The following is a 20,273-nucleotide window of genomic DNA, read 5'->3' on the forward strand; positions in this document are numbered from 1 at the left end:
GGAGCTCTGGAGGTATGGAGCTATGGTGCTATGGAGCTCTGAAGCCATGGAGCTCTGGTGCTATGGAGCTATGGAGCTCTGGTGCTATGGAGCTATGGAGCTATGGAGCTCTGGAAGTATGGAGCTCTGGTGCTATGGAGCTATGGAGCTCTGGTGCTATGGAGCTATGGAGCTCTGGTGCTATGGAGGTATGGAGCTCTGGTGCTATGGAGCTCTGGTGCTATGGAGCTCTGGTGCTATGGAGCTATGGAGCTCTGGTGCTATGGAGCTATGGAGCTCTGGAGGTATGGAGCTCTGGAGGTATGGAGCTCTGGAGGTATGGAGCTATGGAGCCCTGGAGCTCTGGAGGTATGGAGCTATGGTGCTATGGAGCTCTGAAGCCATGGAGCTCTGGTGCTATGGAGCTATGGAGCTCTGGTGCTATGGAGCTATGGAGGTATGGAGCTATGGAGCCCTGGAGCTCTGGAGGTATGGAGCTATGGTGCTATGGAGCTCTGAAGCCATGGAGCTCTGGTGCTATGGAGCTCTGGAGCTCTGGAGGTATGGAGCTCTGGAGGTATGGAGCTCTGGAGGTATGGAGCTATGGAGCCCTGGAGCTCTGGAGGTATGGAGCTATGGTGCTATGGAGCTCTGAAGCCATGGAGCTCTGGTGCTATGGAGCTCTGGAGGTATGGAGCTCTGGAGGTATGGAGCTAGCTCTGGAGGTATGGAGCTATGGAGCCCTGGAGCTCTGGAGGTATGGAGCTATGGTGCTATGGAGCTCTGAAGCCATGGAGCTCTGGTGCTATGGAGCTCTGGAGGTATGGAGCTCTGGAGGTATGGAGCTATGGAGCCCTGGAGCTCTGGAGGTATGGAGCTATGGTGCTATGGAGCTCTGAAGCCATGGAGCTCTGGTGCTATGGAGCTATGGAGCTCTGGTGCTATGGAGCTATGGAGGTATGGAGCCACCAGCCAGCACCCTCCGTGGCTGGATCAATGGAAGTGTTTTAGGTACCAGGCAGCCAAAGGGCCGAGGCCTCACGCTCGACCACGCCGGCGCAGAGTTCCAGCCGCTCGGATAAGCTCTGTCACTCACCCGCCGCGCAGCCACCGGTAACGGGGAAATGTCGCCGCCTGGCGGACACGCCGTTGTAAATGAATGGGCTTTCGCACTTAGTGCAATTTTCGCCAACTCTCTGACTTAGAGCTATGGAAGTATGGAGCTATGGAGCCACCAGCCACCCAGGCTGGAGCTATGGAGCTCTGGAGGTATGGAGCTCAGGTGCTATGGAAGTATGGAGCTATGGAGCTATGGAAGTATGGAGCTATGGAGCTATGGAGCTCTGGAAGTATGGAGCTATGGAGCTCTGGAGGTATGGAGCTATGGAGCCCTGGAGCCCTGGAGCTATGGAGCTCTGGTGCTATGGAGGTATGGAGCTCTGGAGGTATGGAGCTCTGGAGGTATGGAGCTATGGAGCTATGGAGCCCTGGAGCTATGGAGCTATGGAGCTCTGGAGGTATGGAGCTATGGTGCTATGGAGCTCTGAAGCCATGGAGCTCTGGTGCTATGGAGCTCTGGAGGTATGGAGCTCTGGAGGTATGGAGCTCTGGAGGTATGGAGCTATGGAGCTCTGGAGCTCTGGAGGTATGGAGCTATGGTGCTATGGAGCTCTGAAGCCATGGAGCTCTGGTGCTATGGAGCTATGGAGCTATGGAGGTATGGAGCTATGGAGCCCTGGAGCTCTGGAGGTATGGAGCTATGGTGCTATGGAGCTCTGAAGCCATGGAGCTCTGGTGCTATGGAGCTCTGGAGCTCTGGAGGTATGGAGCTCTGGAGGTATGGAGCTATGGAGCCCTGGAGCTCTGGAGGTATGGAGCTATGGTGCTATGGAGCTCTGAAGCCATGGAGCTCTGGTGCTATGGAGCTCTGGAGCTCTGGAGGTATGGAGCTCTGGAGGTATGGAGCTCTGGAGGTATGGAGCTATGGAGCCCTGGAGCTCTGGAGGTATGGAGCTATGGTGCTATGGAGCTCTGAAGCCATGGAGCTCTGGTGCTATGGAGCTCTGGAGGTATGGAGCTCTGGAGGTATGGAGCTCTGGAGGTATGGAGCTATGGAGCCCTGGAGCTCTGGAGGTATGGAGCTATGGTGCTATGGAGCTCTGAAGCCATGGAGCTCTGGTGCTATGGAGCTATGGAGCTCTGGTGCTATGGAGCTATGGAGGTATGGAGCCACCAGCCAGCACCCTCCGTGGCTGGATCAATGGAAGTGTTTTAGGTACCAGGCAGCCAAAGGGCCGAGGCCTCACGCTCGACCACGCCGGCGCAGAGTTCCAGCCGCTCGGATAAGCTCTGTCACTCACCCGCCGCGCAGCCACCGGTAACGGGGAAATGTCGCCGCCTTGTGGACACGCCGTTGTAAATGAATGGGCTTTCGCACTTAGTGCAATTTTCGCCAACTCTCTGACTGGAGCTATGGAAGTATGGAGCTATGGAGCCACCAGCCACCCAGGCTGGAGCTATGGAGCTCTGGAGGTATGGAGCTCTGGTGCTATGGAAGTATGGAGCTATGGAGCTATGGAAGTATGGAGCTATGGAGCTATGGAGCTCTGGAAGTATGGAGCTATGGAGCTCTGGAGGTATGGAGCTATGGAGCCCTGGAGCCCTGGAGCTATGGAGCCCTGGAGCTATGTAGCTATGGAGCCCTGGAGCTATGGAGCTATGGAGCCCTGGAGCTATGGAGCTATGGAGCTCTGGTGCTATGGAGCTATGGAGCTCTGGTGCTATGGAGCTATGGAGCTCTGGTGCTATGGAAGTATGGAGCTCTGGTGCTATGGAAGTATGGAGCTATGGAGGTATGGAAGTATGGAGCTATGGAAGTATGGAGCTATGGAGCTCTGGAAGTATGGAGCTATGGAGCTCTGGAGGTATGGAGCCCTGGAGCTATGGAGCCCTGGAGCTATGGAAGTATGGAGCTCTGGTGCTATGGAGCTATGGAGCTCTGGTGCTATGGAGCTATGGAGCTATGGAGCTCTGGAGCTATGGAGCTCTGGAGGTATGGAGCTATGGAGCTATGGAGCTCTGGAGGTATGGAGCTATGGAAGTATGGAACTCTGGTGCTATGGAGCTATGGAGCTCTGGTGCTATGGAGCTATGGAGCTCTGGTGCTATGGAGCTATGGAGCTATGGAGCTCTGGAAGTATGGAGCTCTGGTGCTATGGAGCTATGGAGCTCTGGTGCTATGGAGCTATGGAGCTCTGGTGCTATGGAGCTCTGGTGCTATGGAGCTCTGGTGCTATGGAGCTATGGAGCTCTGGTGCTATGGAGCTATGGAGCTCTGGAGGTATGGAGCTCTGGAGGTATGGAGCTCTGGAGGTATGGAGCTATGGAGCCCTGGAGCTCTGGAGGTATGGAGCTATGGTGCTATGGAGCTCTGAAGCCATGGAGCTCTGGTGCTATGGAGCTCTGGAGCTCTGGAGGTATGGAGCTCTGGAGGTATGGAGCTATGGAGCCCTGGAGCTCTGGAGGTATGGAGCTATGGAGCTCTGAAGCCATGGAGCTCTGGTGCTATGGAGCTCTGGAGCTCTGGAGGTATGGAGCTCTGGAGGTATGGAGCTCTGGAGGTATGGAGCTATGGAGCCCTGGAGCTCTGGAGGTATGGAGCTATGGTGCTATGGAGCTCTGAAGCCATGGAGCTCTGGTGCTATGGAGCTCTGGAGGTATGGAGCTCTGGAGGTATGGAGCTCTGGAGGTATGGAGCTATGGAGCCCTGGAGCTCTGGAGGTATGGAGCTATGGTGCTATGGAGCTCTGAAGCCATGGAGCTCTGGTGCTATGGAGCTCTGGAGGTATGGAGCTCTGGAGGTATGGAGCTCTGGAGGTATGGAGCTATGGAGCCCTGGAGCTCTGGAGGTATGGAGCTATGGTGCTATGGAGCTCTGAAGCCATGGAGCTCTGGTGCTATGGAGCTATGGAGCTCTGGTGCTATGGAGCTATGGAGGTATGGAGCCACCAGCCAGCACCCTCCGTGGCTGGATCAATGGAAGTGTTTTAGGTACCAGGCAGCCAAAGGGCCGAGGCCTCACGCTCGACCACGCCGGCGCAGAGTTCCAGCCGCTCGGATAAGCTCTGTCACTCACCCGCCGCGCAGCCACCGGTAACGGGGAAATGTCGCCGCCTGGCGGACACGCCGTTGTAAATGAATGGGCTTTCGCACTTAGTGCAATTTTCGCCAACTCTCTGACTTAGAGCTATGGAAGTATGGAGCTATGGAGCCACCAGCCACCCAGGCTGGAGCTATGGAGCTCTGGAGGTATGGAGCTCAGGTGCTATGGAAGTATGGAGCTATGGAGCTATGGAAGTATGGAGCTATGGAGCTATGGAGCTCTGGAAGTATGGAGCTATGGAGCTCTGGAGGTATGGAGCTATGGAGCCCTGGAGCCCTGGAGCTATGGAGCTCTGGTGCTATGGAGGTATGGAGCTCTGGAGGTATGGAGCTCTGGAGGTATGGAGCTATGGAGCTATGGAGCCCTGGAGCTATGGAGCTATGGAGCCCTGGAGCTATGGAGCTATGGAGCCCTGGAGCTATGGAGCTATGGAGCTCTGGTGCTATGGAGCTATGGAGCTCTGGTGCTATGGAGCTATGGAGCTCTGGTGCTATGGAGCTATGGAGCTCTGGTGCTATGGAGCTATGGAGCTCTGGTGCTATGGAGCTCTGGTGCTATGGAGCTCTGGTGCTATGGAGCTATGGAGCTCTGGTGCTATGGAGCTATGGAGCTCTGGAGGTATGGAGCTCTGGAGGTATGGAGCTCTGGAGGTATGGAGCTTTGGAGCCCTGGAGCTCTGGAGGTATGGAGCTATGGTGCTATGGAGCTTTGAAGCCATGGAGCTCTGGTGCTATGGAGCTCTGGAGCTCTGGAGGTATGGAGCTCTGGAGGTATGGAGCTATGGAGCCCTGGAGCTCTGGAGGTATGGAGCTATGGTGCTATGGAGCTCTGAAGCCATGGAGCTCTGGTGCTATGGAGCTCTGGAGCTCTGGAGGTATGGAGCTCTGGAGGTATGGAGCTATGGAGCCCTGGAGCTCTGGAGGTATGGAGCTATGGTGCTATGGAGCTCTGAAGCCATGGAGCTCTGGTGCTATGGAGCTCTGGAGCTCTGGAGGTATGGAGCTCTGGAGGTATGGAGCTCTGGAGGTATGGAGCTATGGAGCCCTGGAGCTCTGGAGGTATGGAGCTATGGTGCTATGGAGCTCTGAAGCCATGGAGCTCTGGTGCTATGGAGCTCTGGAGGTATGGAGCTCTGGAGGTATGGAGCTCTGGAGGTATGGAGCTATGGAGCCCTGGAGCTCTGGAGGTATGGAGCTATGGTGCTATGGAGCTCTGAAGCCATGGAGCTCTGGTGCTATGGAGCTATGGAGCTCTGGTGCTATGGAGCTATGGAGGTATGGAGCCACAGGCCAGCACCCTCCGTGGCTGGATCAATGGAAGTGTTTTAGGTACCATACCAGGCAGCCAAAGGGCCGAGGCCTCACGCTCGACCACGCCGGCGCAGAGTTCCAGCCGCTCGGATAAGCTCTGTCACTCACCCGCCGCGCAGCCACCGGTAACGGGGAAATGTCGCCGCCTTGTGGACACGCCGTTGTAAATGAATGGGCTTTCGCACTTAGTGCAATTTTCGCCAACTCTCTGACTTAGAGCTATGGAAGTATGGAGCTATGGAGCCACCAGCCACCCAGGCTGGAGCTCTGGAGCTCTGGAGGTATGGAGCTCTGGTGCTATGGAAGTATGGAGCTCTGGTGCTATGGAAGTATGGAGCTATGGAGGTATGGAAGTATGGAGCTATGGAAGTATGGAGCTATGGAGCTCTGGAAGTATGGAGCTATGGAGCTCTGGAGGTATGGAGCCCTGGAGCTATGGAGCCCTGGAGCTATGGAAGTATGGAGCTCTGGTGCTATGGAGCTATGGAGCTCTGGTGCTATGGAGCTATGGAGCTATGGAGCTCTGGAGCTATGGAGCTCTGGAGGTATGGAGCTATGGAGCTATGGAGCTCTGGAGGTATGGAGCTATGGAGCTATGGAAGTATGGAGCTCTGGTGCTATGGAGCTATGGAGCTCTGGTGCTATGGAGCTATGGAGCTCTGGTGCTATGGAGCTATGGAGCTATGGAGCTCTGGAAGTATGGAGCTCTGGTGCTATGGAGCTATGGAGCTCTGGTGCTATGGAGCTATGGAGCTCTGGTGCTATGGAGCTATGGAGCTCTGGTGCTATGGAGCTCTGGTGCTATGGAGCTCTGGTGCTATGGAGCTATGGAGCTCTGGTGCTATGGAGCTATGGAGCTCTGGAGGTATGGAGCTCTGGAGGTATGGAGCTCTGGAGGTATGGAGCTATGGAGCCCTGGAGCTCTGGAGGTATGGAGCTATGGTGCTATGGAGCTCTGAAGCCATGGAGCTCTGGTGCTATGGAGCTCTGGAGCTCTGGAGGTATGGAGCTCTGGAGGTATGGAGCTATGGAGCCCTGGAGCTCTGGAGGTATGGAGCTATGGAGCTCTGAAGCCATGGAGCTCTGGTGCTATGGAGCTCTGGAGCTCTGGAGGTATGGAGCTCTGGAGGTATGGAGCTCTGGAGGTATGGAGCTATGGAGCCCTGGAGCTCTGGAGGTATGGAGCTATGGTGCTATGGAGCTCTGAAGCCATGGAGCTCTGGTGCTATGGAGCTCTGGAGCTCTGGAGGTATGGAGCTCTGGAGGTATGGAGCTATGGAGCCCTGGAGCTCTGGAGGTATGGAGCTATGGTGCTATGGAGCTCTGAAGCCATGGAGCTCTGGTGCTATGGAGCTCTGGAGCTCTGGAGGTATGGAGCTCTGGAGGTATGGAGCTCTGGAGGTATGGAGCTATGGAGCCCTGGAGCTCTGGAGGTATGGAGCTATGGTGCTATGGAGCTCTGAAGCCATGGAGCTCTGGTGCTATGGAGCTCTGGAGGTATGGAGCTCTGGAGGTATGGAGCTCTGGAGGTATGGAGCTATGGAGCCCTGGAGCTCTGGAGGTATGGAGCTATGGTGCTATGGAGCTCTGAAGCCATGGAGCTCTGGTGCTATGGAGCTATGGAGCTCTGGTGCTATGGAGCTATGGAGGTATGGAGCCACAGGCCAGCACCCTCCGTGGCTGGATCAATGGAAGTGTTTTAGGTACCAGGCAGCCAAAGGGCCGAGGCCTCACGCTCGACCACGCCGGCGCAGAGTTCCAGCCGCTCGGATAAGCTCTGTCACTCACCCGCCGCGCAGCCACCGGTAACGGGGAAATGTCGCCGCCTTGTGGACACGCCGTTGTAAATGAATGGGCTTTCGCACTTAGTGCAATTTTCGCCAACTCTCTGACTTAGAGCTATGGAAGTATGGAGCTATGGAGCCACCAGCCACCCAGGCTGGAGCTCTGGAGCTCTGGAGGTATGGAGCTCTGGTGCTATGGAAGTATGGAGCTCTGGTGCTATGGAAGTATGGAGCTATGGAGGTATGGAAGTATGGAGCTATGGAAGTATGGAGCTATGGAGCTCTGGAAGTATGGAGCTATGGAGCTCTGGAGGTATGGAGCCCTGGAGCTATGGAGCCCTGGAGCTATGGAAGTATGGAGCTCTGGTGCTATGGAGCTATGGAGCTCTGGTGCTATGGAGCTATGGAGCTATGGAGCTCTGGAGCTATGGAGCTCTGGAGGTATGGAGCTATGGAGCTATGGAGCTCTGGAGGTATGGAGCTATGGAGCTATGGAAGTATGGAGCTCTGGTGCTATGGAGCTATGGAGCTCTGGTGCTATGGAGCTATGGAGCTCTGGTGCTATGGAGCTATGGAGCTATGGAGCTCTGGAAGTATGGAGCTCTGGTGCTATGGAGCTATGGAGCTCTGGTGCTATGGAGCTATGGAGCTCTGGTGCTATGGAGCTCTGGTGCTATGGAGCTCTGGTGCTATGGAGCTATGGAGCTCTGGTGCTATGGAGCTCTGGAGGTATGGAGCTCTGGAGGTATGGAGCTCTGGAGGTATGGAGCTATGGAGCCCTGGAGCTCTGGAGGTATGGAGCTATGGTGCTATGGAGCTCTGAAGCCATGGAGCTCTGGTGCTATGGAGCTATGGAGCTCTGGTGCTATGGAGCTATGGAGCTATGGAGCTCTGGAAGTATGGAGCTCTGGTGCTATGGAGCTATGGAGCTCTGGTGCTATGGAGCTATGGAGCTCTGGTGCTATGGAGCTATGGAGCTCTGGTGCTATGGAGCTCTGGTGCTATGGAGCTCTGGTGCTATGGAGCTATGGAGCTCTGGTGCTATGGAGCTATGGAGCTCTGGAGGTATGGAGCTCTGGAGGTATGGAGCTCTGGAGGTATGGAGCTATGGAGCCCTGGAGCTCTGGAGGTATGGAGCTATGGTGCTATGGAGCTCTGAAGCCATGGAGCTCTGGTGCTATGGAGCTCTGGAGCTCTGGAGGTATGGAGCTCTGGAGGTATGGAGCTATGGAGCCCTGGAGCTCTGGAGGTATGGAGCTATGGTGCTATGGAGCTCTGAAGCCATGGAGCTCTGGTGCTATGGAGCTCTGGAGCTCTGGAGGTATGGAGCTCTGGAGGTATGGAGCTCTGGAGGTATGGAGCTATGGAGCCCTGGAGCTCTGGAGGTATGGAGCTATGGTGCTATGGAGCTCTGAAGCCATGGAGCTCTGGTGCTATGGAGCTCTGGAGGTATGGAGCTCTGGAGGTATGGAGCTCTGGAGGTATGGAGCTATGGAGCCCTGGAGCTCTGGAGGTATGGAGCTATGGTGCTATGGAGCTCTGAAGCCATGGAGCTCTGGTGCTATGGAGCTCTGGAGGTATGGAGCTCTGGAGGTATGGAGCTCTGGAGGTATGGAGCTATGGAGCCCTGGAGCTCTGGAGGTATGGAGCTATGGTGCTATGGAGCTCTGAAGCCATGGAGCTCTGGTGCTATGGAGCTATGGAGCTCTGGTGCTATGGAGCTATGGAGGTATGGAGCCACCAGCCAGCACCCTCCGTGGCTGGATCAATGGAAGTGTTTTAGGTACCAGGCAGCCAAAGGGCCGAGGCCTCACGCTCGACCACGCCGGCGCAGAGTTCCAGCCGCTCGGATAAGCTCTGTCACTCACCCGCCGCGCAGCCACCGGTAACGGGGAAATGTCGCCGCCTTGTGGACACGCCGTTGTAAATGAATGGGCTTTCGCACTTAGTGCAATTTTCGCCAACTCTCTGACTTAGAGCTATGGAAGTATGGAGCTATGGAGCCACCAGCCACCCAGGCTGGAGCTCTGGAGCTCTGGAGGTATGGAGCTCTGGTGCTATGGAAGTATGGAGCTCTGGTGCTATGGAAGTATGGAGCTATGGAGGTATGGAAGTATGGAGCTATGGAAGTATGGAGCTATGGAGCTCTGGAAGTATGGAGCTATGGAGCTCTGGAGGTATGGAGCCCTGGAGCTATGGAGCCCTGGAGCTATGGAAGTATGGAGCTCTGGTGCTATGGAGCTATGGAGCTCTGGTGCTATGGAGCTATGGAGCTCTGGAGCTATGGAGCTATGGAGCTCTGGAGGTATGGAGCTATGGAGCTATGGAGCTCTGGAGGTATGGAGCTATGGAGCTATGGAAGTATGGAGCTCTGGTGCTATGGAGCTATGGAGCTCTGGTGCTATGGAGCTATGGAGCTCTGGTGCTATGGAGCTATGGAGCTATGGAGCTCTGGAAGTATGGAGCTCTGGTGCTATGGAGCTATGGAGCTCTGGTGCTATGGAGCTATGGAGCTCTGGTGCTATGGAGCTATGGAGCTCTGGTGCTATGGAGCTCTGGTGCTATGGAGCTCTGGTGCTATGGAGCTATGGAGCTCTGGTGCTATGGAGCTATGGAGCTCTGGAGGTATGGAGCTCTGGAGGTATGGAGCTCTGGAGGTATGGAGCTTTGGAGCCCTGGAGCTCTGGAGGTATGGAGCTATGGTGCTATGGAGCTCTGAAGCCATGGAGCTCTGGTGCTATGGAGCTCTGGAGCTCTGGAGGTATGGAGCTCTGGAGGTATGGAGCTATGGAGCCCTGGAGCTCTGGAGGTATGGAGCTATGGTGCTATGGAGCTCTGAAGCCATGGAGCTCTGGTGCTATGGAGCTCTGGAGCTCTGGAGGTATGGAGCTCTGGAGGTATGGAGCTATGGAGCCCTGGAGCTCTGGAGGTATGGAGCTATGGTGCTATGGAGCTCTGAAGCCATGGAGCTCTGGTGCTATGGAGCTCTGGAGCTCTGGAGGTATGGAGCTCTGGAGGTATGGAGCTATGGAGCCCTGGAGCTCTGGAGGTATGGAGCTATGGTGCTATGGAGCTCTGAAGCCATGGAGCTCTGGTGCTATGGAGCTCTGGAGCTCTGGAGGTATGGAGCTCTGGAGGTATGGAGCTCTGGAGGTATGGAGCTATGGAGCCCTGGAGCTCTGGAGGTATGGAGCTATGGTGCTATGGAGCTCTGAAGCCATGGAGCTCTGGTGCTATGGAGCTCTGGAGGTATGGAGCTCTGGAGGTATGGAGCTCTGGAGGTATGGAGCTATGGAGCCCTGGAGCTCTGGAGGTATGGAGCTATGGTGCTATGGAGCTCTGAAGCCATGGAGCTCTGGTGCTATGGAGCTCTGGAGCTCTGGAGGTATGGAGCTCTGGAGGTATGGAGCTATGGAGCCCTGGAGCTCTGGAGGTATGGAGCTATGGTGCTATGGAGCTCTGAAGCCATGGAGCTCTGGTGCTATGGAGCTCTGGAGGTATGGAGCTCTGGAGGTATGGAGCTCTGGAGGTATGGAGCTATGGAGCCCTGGAGCTCTGGAGGTATGGAGCTATGGTGCTATGGAGCTCTGAAGCCATGGAGCTCTGGTGCTATGGAGCTCTGGAGGTATGGAGCTCTGGAGGTATGGAGCTCTGGAGGTATGGAGCTATGGAGCCCTGGAGCTCTGGAGGTATGGAGCTATGGTGCTATGGAGCTCTGAAGCCATGGAGCTCTGGTGCTATGGAGCTCTGGAGGTATGGTGCTATGGAGCTATGGAGGTATGGAGCCACCAGCCAGCACCCTCCGTGGCTGGATCAATGGAAGTGTTTTAGGTACCAGGCAGCCAAAGGGCCGAGGCCTCACGCTCGACCACGCCGGCGCAGAGTTCCAGCAGCTCGGATAAGCTCTGTCACTCACCCGCCGCGCAGCCACCGGTAACGGGGAAATGTCGCCGCCTTGTGGACACGCCGTTGTAAATGAATGGGCTTTCGCACTTAGTGCAATTTTCGCCAACTCTCTGACTTAGAGCTATGGAAGTATGGAGCTATGGAGCCACCAGCCACCCAGGCTGGAGCTCTGGAGCTCTGGAGGTATGGAGCTCAGGTGCTATGGAAGTATGGAGCTATGGAGCTATGGAAGTATGGAGCTATGGAGCTATGGAGCTCTGGAAGTATGGAGCTATGGAGCTCTGGAGGTATGGAGCTATGGAGCCCTGGAGCCCTGGAGCTATGGAGCTCTGGTGCTATGGAGGTATGGAGCTCTGGAGGTATGGAGCTCTGGAGGTATGGAGCTATGGAGCTATGGAGCCCTGGAGCTATGGAGCTATGGAGCCCTGGAGCTATGGAGCTATGGAGCCCTGGAGCTATGGAGCTATGGAGCTCTGGTGCTATGGAGCTATGGAGCTCTGGTGCTATGGAGCTATGGAGCTCTGGTGCTATGGAGCTATGGAGCTCTGGTGCTATGGAGCTATGGAGCTCTGGAAGTATGGAGCTATGGAGCTCTGGAGGTATGGAGCTATGGAGCCCTGGAGCTATGGAGCCCTGGAGCTATGGAAGTATGGAGCTCTGGTGCTATGGAGCTATGGAGCTCTGGTGCTATGGAGCTATGGAGCTCTGGAGCTATGGAGCTCTGGAGGTATGCAGCTATGGAGCTATGGAGCTCTGGAGGTATGGAGCTATGGAGCTATGGAAGTATGGAGCTCTGGTGCTATGGAGCTATGGAGCTCTGGTGCTATGGAGCTATGGAGCTCTGGTGCTATGGAGCTATGGAGCTATGGAGCTCTGGAAGTATGGAGCTCTGGTGCTATGGAGCTATGGAGCTCTGGTGCTATGGAGCTATGGAGCTCTGGTGCTATGGAGCTATGGAGCTCTGGTGCTATGGAGCTCTGGTGCTATGGAGCTCTGGTGCTATGGAGCTATGGAGCTCTGGTGCTATGGAGCTATGGAGCTCTGGAGGTATGGAGCTCTGGAGGTATGGAGCTCTGGAGGTATGGAGCTATGGAGCCCTGGAGCTCTGGAGGTATGGAGCTATGGTGCTATGGAGCTCTGAAGCCATGGAGCTCTGGTGCTATGGAGCTCTGGAGCTCTGGAGGTATGGAGCTCTGGAGGTATGGAGCTATGGAGCCCTGGAGCTCTGGAGGTATGGAGCTATGGAGCTCTGAAGCCATGGAGCTCTGGTGCTATGGAGCTCTGGAGCTCTGGAGGTATGGAGCTCTGGAGGTATGGAGCTCTGGAGGTATGGAGCTATGGAGCCCTGGAGCTCTGGAGGTATGGAGCTATGGTGCTATGGAGCTCTGAAGCCATGGAGCTCTGGTGCTATGGAGCTCTGGAGGTATGGAGCTCTGGAGGTATGGAGCTCTGGAGGTATGGAGCTATGGAGCCCTGGAGCTCTGGAGGTATGGAGCTATGGTGCTATGGAGCTCTGAAGCCATGGAGCTCTGGTGCTATGGAGCTCTGGAGGTATGGAGCTCTGGAGGTATGGAGCTCTGGAGGTATGGAGCTATGGAGCCCTGGAGCTCTGGAGGTATGGAGCTATGGTGCTATGGAGCTCTGAAGCCATGGAGCTCTGGTGCTATGGAGCTATGGAGCTCTGGTGCTATGGAGCTATGGAGCTCTGGTGCTATGGAGCTATGGAGGTATGGAGCCACCAGCCAGCACCCTCCGTGGCTGGATCAATGGAAGTGTTTTAGGTACCAGGCAGCCAAAGGGCCGAGGCCTCACGCTCGACCACGCCGGCGCAGAGTTCCAGCCGCTCGGATAAGCTCTGTCACTCACCCGCCGCGCAGCCACCGGTAACGGGGAAATGTCGCCGCCTGGCGGACACGCCGTTGTAAATGAATGGGCTTTCGCACTTAGTGCAATTTTCGCCAACTCTCTGACTTAGAGCTATGGAAGTATGGAGCTATGGAGCCACCAGCCACCCAGGCTGGAGCTATGGAGCTCTGGAGGTATGGAGCTCAGGTGCTATGGAAGTATGGAGCTATGGAGCTATGGAAGTATGGAGCTATGGAGCTATGGAGCTCTGGAAGTATGGAGCTATGGAGCTCTGGAGGTATGGAGCTATGGAGCCCTGGAGCCCTGGAGCTATGGAGCTCTGGTGCTATGGAGGTATGGAGCTCTGGAGGTATGGAGCTCTGGAGGTATGGAGCTATGGAGCTATGGAGCCCTGGAGCTATGGAGCTATGGAGCCCTGGAGCTATGGAGCTATGGAGCCCTGGAGCTATGGAGCTATGGAGCTCTGGTGCTATGGAGCTATGGAGCTCTGGTGCTATGGAGCTATGGAGCTCTGGTGCTATGGAGCTATGGAGCTCTGGTGCTATGGAGCTATGGAGCTCTGGAAGTATGGAGCTATGGAGCTCTGGAGGTATGGAGCTATGGAGCCCTGGAGCTATGGAGCCCTGGAGCTATGGAAGTATGGAGCTCTGGTGCTATGGAGCTATGGAGCTCTGGTGCTATGGAGCTATGGAGCTCTGGAGCTATGGAGCTCTGGAGGTATGGAGCTATGGAGCTATGGAGCTCTGGAGGTATGGAGCTATGGAGCTATGGAAGTATGGAGCTCTGGTGCTATGGAGCTATGGAGCTCTGGTGCTATGGAGCTATGGAGCTCTGGTGCTATGGAGCTATGGAGCTATGGAGCTCTGGAAGTATGGAGCTCTGGTGCTATGGAGCTATGGAGCTCTGGTGCTATGGAGCTATGGAGCTCTGGTGCTATGGAGCTATGGAGCTCTGGTGCTATGGAGCTCTGGTGCTATGGAGCTCTGGTGCTATGGAGCTATGGAGCTCTGGTGCTATGGAGCTATGGAGCTCTGGAGGTATGGAGCTCTGGAGGTATGGAGCTCTGGAGGTATGGAGCTTTGGAGCCCTGGAGCTCTGGAGGTATGGAGCTATGGTGCTATGGAGCTCTGAAGCCATGGAGCTCTGGTGCTATGGAGCTCTGGAGCTCTGGAGGTATGGAGCTCTGGAGGTATGGAGCTATGGAGCCCTGGAGCTCTGGAGGTATGGAGCTATGGTGCTATGGAGCTCTGAAGCCATGGAGCTCTGGTGCTATGGAGCTCTGGAGCTCTGGAGGTATGGAGCTCTGGAGGTATGGAGCTATGGAGCCCTGGAGCTCTGGAGGTATGGAGCTATGGTGCTATGGAGCTCTGAAGCCATGGAGCTCTGGTGCTATGGAGCTCTGGAGCTCTGGAGGTATGGAGCTCTGGAGGTATGGAGCTCTGGAGGTATGGAGCTATGGAGCCCTGGAGCTCTGGAGGTATGGAGCTATGGTGCTATGGAGCTCTGAAGCCATGGAGCTCTGGTGCTATGGAGCTCTGGAGGTATGGAGCTCTGGAGGTATGGAGCTCTGGAGGTATGGAGCTATGGAGCCCTGGAGCTCTGGAGGTATGGAGCTATGGTGCTATGGAGCTCTGAAGCCATGGAGCTCTGGTGCTATGGACCTATGGAGCTCTGGTGCTATGGAGCTATGGAGGTATGGAGCCACCAGCCAGCACCCTCCGTGGCTGGATCAATGGAAGTGTTTTAGGTACCAGGCAGCCAAAGGGCCGAGGCCTCACGCTCGACCACGCCGGCGCAGAGTTCCAGCCGCTCGGATAAGCTCTGTCACTCACCCGCCGCGCAGCCACCGGTAACGGGGAAATGTCGCCGCCTTGTGGACACGCCGTTGTAAATGAATGGGCTTTCGCACTTAGTGCAATTTTCGCCAACTCTCTGACTTAGAGCTATGGAAGTATGGAGCTATGGAGCCACCAGCCACCCAGGCTGGAGCTCTGGAGCTCTGGAGGTATGGAGCTCTGGTGCTATGGAAGTATGGAGCTCTGGTGCTATGGAAGTATGGAGCTATGGAGGTATGGAAGTATGGAGCTATGGAAGTATGGAGCTATGGAGCTCTGGAAGTATGGAGCTATGGAGCTCTGGAGGTATGGAGCCCTGGAGCTATGGAGCCCTGGAGCTATGGAAGTATGGAGCTCTGGTGCTATGGAGCTATGGAGCTCTGGTGCTATGGAGCTATGGAGCTATGGAGCTCTGGAGCTATGGAGCTATGGAGGTATGGAGCTATGGAGCTATGGAGCTCTGGAGGTATGGAGCTATGGAGCTATGGAAGTATGGAGCTCTGGTGCTATGGAGCTATGGAGCTCTGGTGCTATGGAGCTATGGAGCTCTGGTGCTATGGAGCTATGGAGCTCTGGTGCTATGAAGCTATGGAGCTATGGAGCTCTGGAAGTATGGAGCTCTGGTGCTATGGAGCTATGGAGCTCTGGTGCTATGGAGCTATGGAGCTCTGGTGCTATGGAGCTCTGGTGCTATGGAGCTCTGGTGCTATGGAGCTATGGAGCTCTGGTGCTATGGAGCTCTGGAGGTATGGAGCTCTGGAGGTATGGAGCTCTGGAGGTATGGAGCTATGGAGCCCTGGAGCTCTGGAGGTATGGAGCTATGGTGCTATGGAGCTCTGAAGCCATGGAGCTCTGGTGCTATGGAGCTATGGAGCTCTGGTGCTATGGAGCTATGGAGCTATGGAGCTCTGGAAGTATGGAGCTCTGGTGCTATGGAGCTATGGAGCTCTGGTGCTATGGAGCTATGGAGCTCTGGTGCTATGGAGCTATGGAGCTCTGGTGCTATGGTGCTATGGAGCTCTGAAGCCATGGAGCTCTGGTGCTATGGAGCTCTGGAGCTCTGGAGGTATGGAGCTCTGGAGGTATGGAGCTCTGGAGGTATGGAGCTATGGAGCCCTGGAGCTCTGGAGGTATGGAGCTATGGTGCTATGGAGCTCTGAAGCCATGGAGCTCTGGTGCTATGGAGCTCTGGAGGTATGGAGCTCTGGAGGTATGGAGCTCTGGAGGTATGGAGCTATGGAGCCCTGGAGCTCTGGAGGTATGGAGCTATGGTGCTATGGAGCTCTGAAGCCATGGAGCTCTGGTGCTATGGAGCTATGGAGCTCTGGTGCTATGGAGCTATGGAGGTATGGAGCCACCAGCCAGCACCCTCCGTGGCTGGATCAATGGAAGTGTTTTAGGTACCAGGCAGCCAAAGGGCCGAGGCCTCACGCTCGACCACGCCGGCGCAGAGTTCCAGCCGCTCGGATAAGCTCTGTCACTCACCCGCCGCGCAGCCACCGGTAACGGGGAAATGTCGCCGCCTTGTGGACACGCCGTTGTAAATGAATGGGCTTTCGCACTTAGTGCAATTTTCGCCAACTCTCTGACTTAGAGCTATGGAAGTATGGAGCTATGGAGCCACCAGCCACCCAGGCTGGAGCTCTGGAGCTCTGGAGGTATGGAGCTCTGGTGCTATGGAAGTATGGAGCTCTGGTGCTATGGAAGTATGGAGCTATGGAGGTATGGAAGTATGGAGCTATGGAAGTATGGAGCTATGGAGCTCTGGAAGTATGGAGCTATGGAGCTCTGGAGGTATGGAGCCCTGGAGCTATGGAGCCCTGGAGCTATGGAAGTATGGAGCTCTGGTGCTATGGAGCTATGGAGCTCTGGTGCTATGGAGCTATGGAGCTATGGAGCTCTGGAGCTATGGAGCTCTGGAGGTATGGAGCTATGGAGCTATGGAGCTCTGGAGGTATGGAGCTATGGAGCTATGGAAGTATGGAGCTCTGGTGCTATGGAGCTATGGAGCTCTGGTGCTATGGAACTATGGAGCTCTGGTGCTATGGAGCTATGGAGCTCTGGAAGTATGGAGCTCTGGTGCTATGGAGCTATGGAGCTCTGGTGCTATGGAGCTATGGAGCTCTGGTGCTATGGAGCTCTGGTGCTCTGGAGCTCTGGTGCTATGGAGCTATGGAGCTCTGGTGCTATGGAGCTCTGGAGGTATGGAGCTCTGGAGGTATGGTGCTCTGGAGGTATGGAGCTATGGAGCCCTGGAGCTCTGGAGGTATGGAGCTATGGTGCTATGGAGCTCTGAAGCCATGGAGCTCTGGTGCTATGGAGCTATGGAGCTCTGGTGCTATGGAGCTATGGAGCTATGGAGCTCTGGAAGTATGGAGCTCTGGTGCTATGGAGCTATGGAGCTCTGGTGCTATGGAGCTATGGAGCTCTGGTGCTATGGAGCTATGGAGCTCTGGTGCTATGGAGCTCTGGTGCTATGGAGCTCTGGTGCTATGGAGCTCTGGAGGTATGGAGCTCTGGAGGTATGGAGCTCTGGAGGTATGGAGCTATGGAGCCCTGGAGCTCTGGAGGTATGGAGCTATGGTGCTATGGAGCTCTGAAGCCATGGAGCTCTGGTGCTATGGAGCTATGGAGCTCTGGTGCTATGGAGCTATGGAGGTATGGAGCCACCAGCCAGCACCCTCCGTGGCTGGATCAATGGAAGTGTTTTAGGTACCAGGCAGCCAAAGGGCCGAGGCCTCACGCTCGACCACGCCGGCGCAGAGTTCCAGCAGCTCGGATAAGCTCTGTCACTCACCCGCCGCGCAGCCACCGGTAACGGGGAAATGTCGCCGCCTTGTGGACACGCCGTTGTAAATGAATGGGCTTTCGCACTTAGTGCAATTTTCGCCAACTCTCTGACTTAGAGCTATGGAAGTATGGAGCTATGGAGCCACCAGCCACCCAGGCTGGAGCTCTGGAGCTCTGGAGGTATGGAGCTCTGGTGCTATGGAAGTATGGAGCTCTGGTGCTATGGAAGTATGGAGCTATGGAGGTATGGAAGTATGGAGCTATGGAAGTATGGAGCTATGGAGCTCTGGAAGTATGGAGCTATGGAGCTCTGGAGGTATGGAGCCCTGGAGCTATGGAGCCCTGGAGCTATGGAAGTATGGAGCTCTGGTGCTATGGAGCTATGGAGCTCTGGTGCTATGGAGCTATGGAGCTATGGAGCTCTGGAGCTATGGAGCTCTGGAGGTATGCAGCTATGGAGCTATGGAGCTCTGGAGGTATGGAGCTATGGAGCTATGGAAGTATGGAGCTCTGGTGCTATGGAGCTATGGAGCTCTGGTGCTATGGAGCTATGGAGCTCTGGTGCTATGGAGCTATGGAGCTATGGAGCTCTGGAAGTATGGAGCTCTGGTGCTATGGAGCTATGGAGCTCTGGTGCTATGGAGCTATGGAGCTCTGGTGCTATGGAGCTATGGAGCTCTGGTGCTATGGAGCTCTGGTGCTATGGAGCTCTGGTGCTATGGAGCTATGGAGCTCTGGTGCTATGGAGCTATGGAGCTCTGGAGGTATGGAGCTCTGGAGGTATGGAGCTCTGGAGGTATGGAGCTATGGAGCCCTGGAGCTCTGGAGGTATGGAGCTATGGTGCTATGGAGCTCTGAAGCCATGGAGCTCTGGTGCTATGGAGCTCTGGAGCTCTGGAGGTATGGAGCTCTGGAGGTATGGAGCTATGGAGCCCTGGAGCTCTGGAGGTATGGAACTATGGAGCTCTGAAGCCATGGAGCTCTGGTGCTATGGAGCTCTGGAGCTCTGGAGGTATGGAGCTCTGGAGGTATGGAGCTCTGGAGGTATGGAGCTATGGAGCCCTGGAGCTCTGGAGGTATGGAGCTATGGTGCTATGGAGCTCTGAAGCCATGGAGCTCTGGTGCTATGGAGCTCTGGAGGTATGGAGCTCTGGAGGTATGGAGCTCTGGAGGTATGGAGCTATGGAGCCCTGGAGCTCTGGAGGTATGGAGCTATGGTGCTATGGAGCTCTGAAGCCATGGAGCTCTGGTGCTATGGAGCTCTGGAGGTATGGAGCTCTGGAGGTATGGAGCTCTGGAGGTATGGAGCTATGGAGCCCTGGAGCTCTGGAGGTATGGAGCTATGGTGCTATGGAGCTCTGAAGCCATGGAGCTCTGGTGCTATGGAGCTATGGAGCTCTGGTGCTATGGAGCTATGGAGGTATGGAGCCACCAGCCAGCACCCTCCGTGGCTGGATCAATGGAAGTGTTTTAGGTACCAGGCAGCCAAAGGGCCGAGGCCTCACGCTCGACCACGCCGGCGCAGAGTTCCAGCCGCTCGGATAAGCTCTGTCACTCACCCGCCGCGCAGCCACCGGTAACGGGGAAATGTCGCCGCCTGGCGGACACGCCGTTGTAAATGAATGGGCTTTCGCACTTAGTGCAATTTTCGCCAACTCTCTGACTTAGAGCTATGGAAGTATGGAGCTATGGAGCCACCAGCCACCCAGGCTGGAGCTATGGAGCTCTGGAGGTATGGAGCTCAGGTGCTATGGAAGTATGGAGCTATGGAGCTATGGAAGTATGGAGCTATGGAGCTATGGAGCTCTGGAAGTATGGAGCTATGGAGCTCTGGAGGTATGGAGCTATGGAGCCCTGGAGCCCTGGAGCTATGGAGCTCTGGTGCTATGGAGGTATGGAGCTCTGGAGGTATGGAGCTCTGGAGGTATGGAGCTATGGAGCCCTGGAGCTATGGAGCTATGGAGCCCTGGAGCTATGGAGCTATGGAGCTCTGGTGCTATGGAGCTATGGAGCTCTGGTGCTATGGAGCTATGGAGCTCTGGTGCTATGGAGCTATGGAGCTCTGGTGCTATGGAGCTATGGAGCTCTGGAAGTATGGAGCTATGGAGCTCTGGAGGTATGGAGCTATGGAGCCCTGGAGCTATGGAGCCCTGGAGCTATGGAAGTATGGAGCTCTGGTGCTATGGAGCTATGGAGCTCTGGTGCTATGGAGCTATGGAGCTCTGGAGCTATGGAGCTCTGGAGGTATGGAGCTATGGAGCTATGGAGCTCTGGAGGTATGGAGCTATGGAGCTATGGAAGTATGGAGCTCTGGTGCTATGGAGCTATGGAGCTCTGGTGCTATGGAGCTATGGAGCTCTGGTGCTATGGAGCTATGGAGCTATGGAGCTCTGGAAGTATGGAGCTCTGGTGCTATGGAGCTATGGAGCTCTGGTGCTATGGAGCTATGGAGCTCTGGTGCTATGGAGCTATGGAGCTCTGGTGCTATGGAGCTCTGGTGCTATGGAGCTCTGGTGCTATGGAGCTATGGAGCTCTGGTGCTATGGAGCTATGGAGCTCTGGAGGTATGGAGCTCTGGAGGTATGGAGCTCTGGAGGTATGGAGCTTTGGAGCCCTGGAGCTCTGGAGCTATGGAGCTATG

Source organism: Syngnathus leptorhynchus, unplaced genomic scaffold (genome assembly GCF_054491065.1).
Source record: "Syngnathus leptorhynchus isolate UIUO unplaced genomic scaffold, UIUO_Slep HiC_scaffold_41, whole genome shotgun sequence".
Classification (NCBI taxonomy): domain Eukaryota; kingdom Metazoa; phylum Chordata; class Actinopteri; order Syngnathiformes; family Syngnathidae; genus Syngnathus; species Syngnathus leptorhynchus.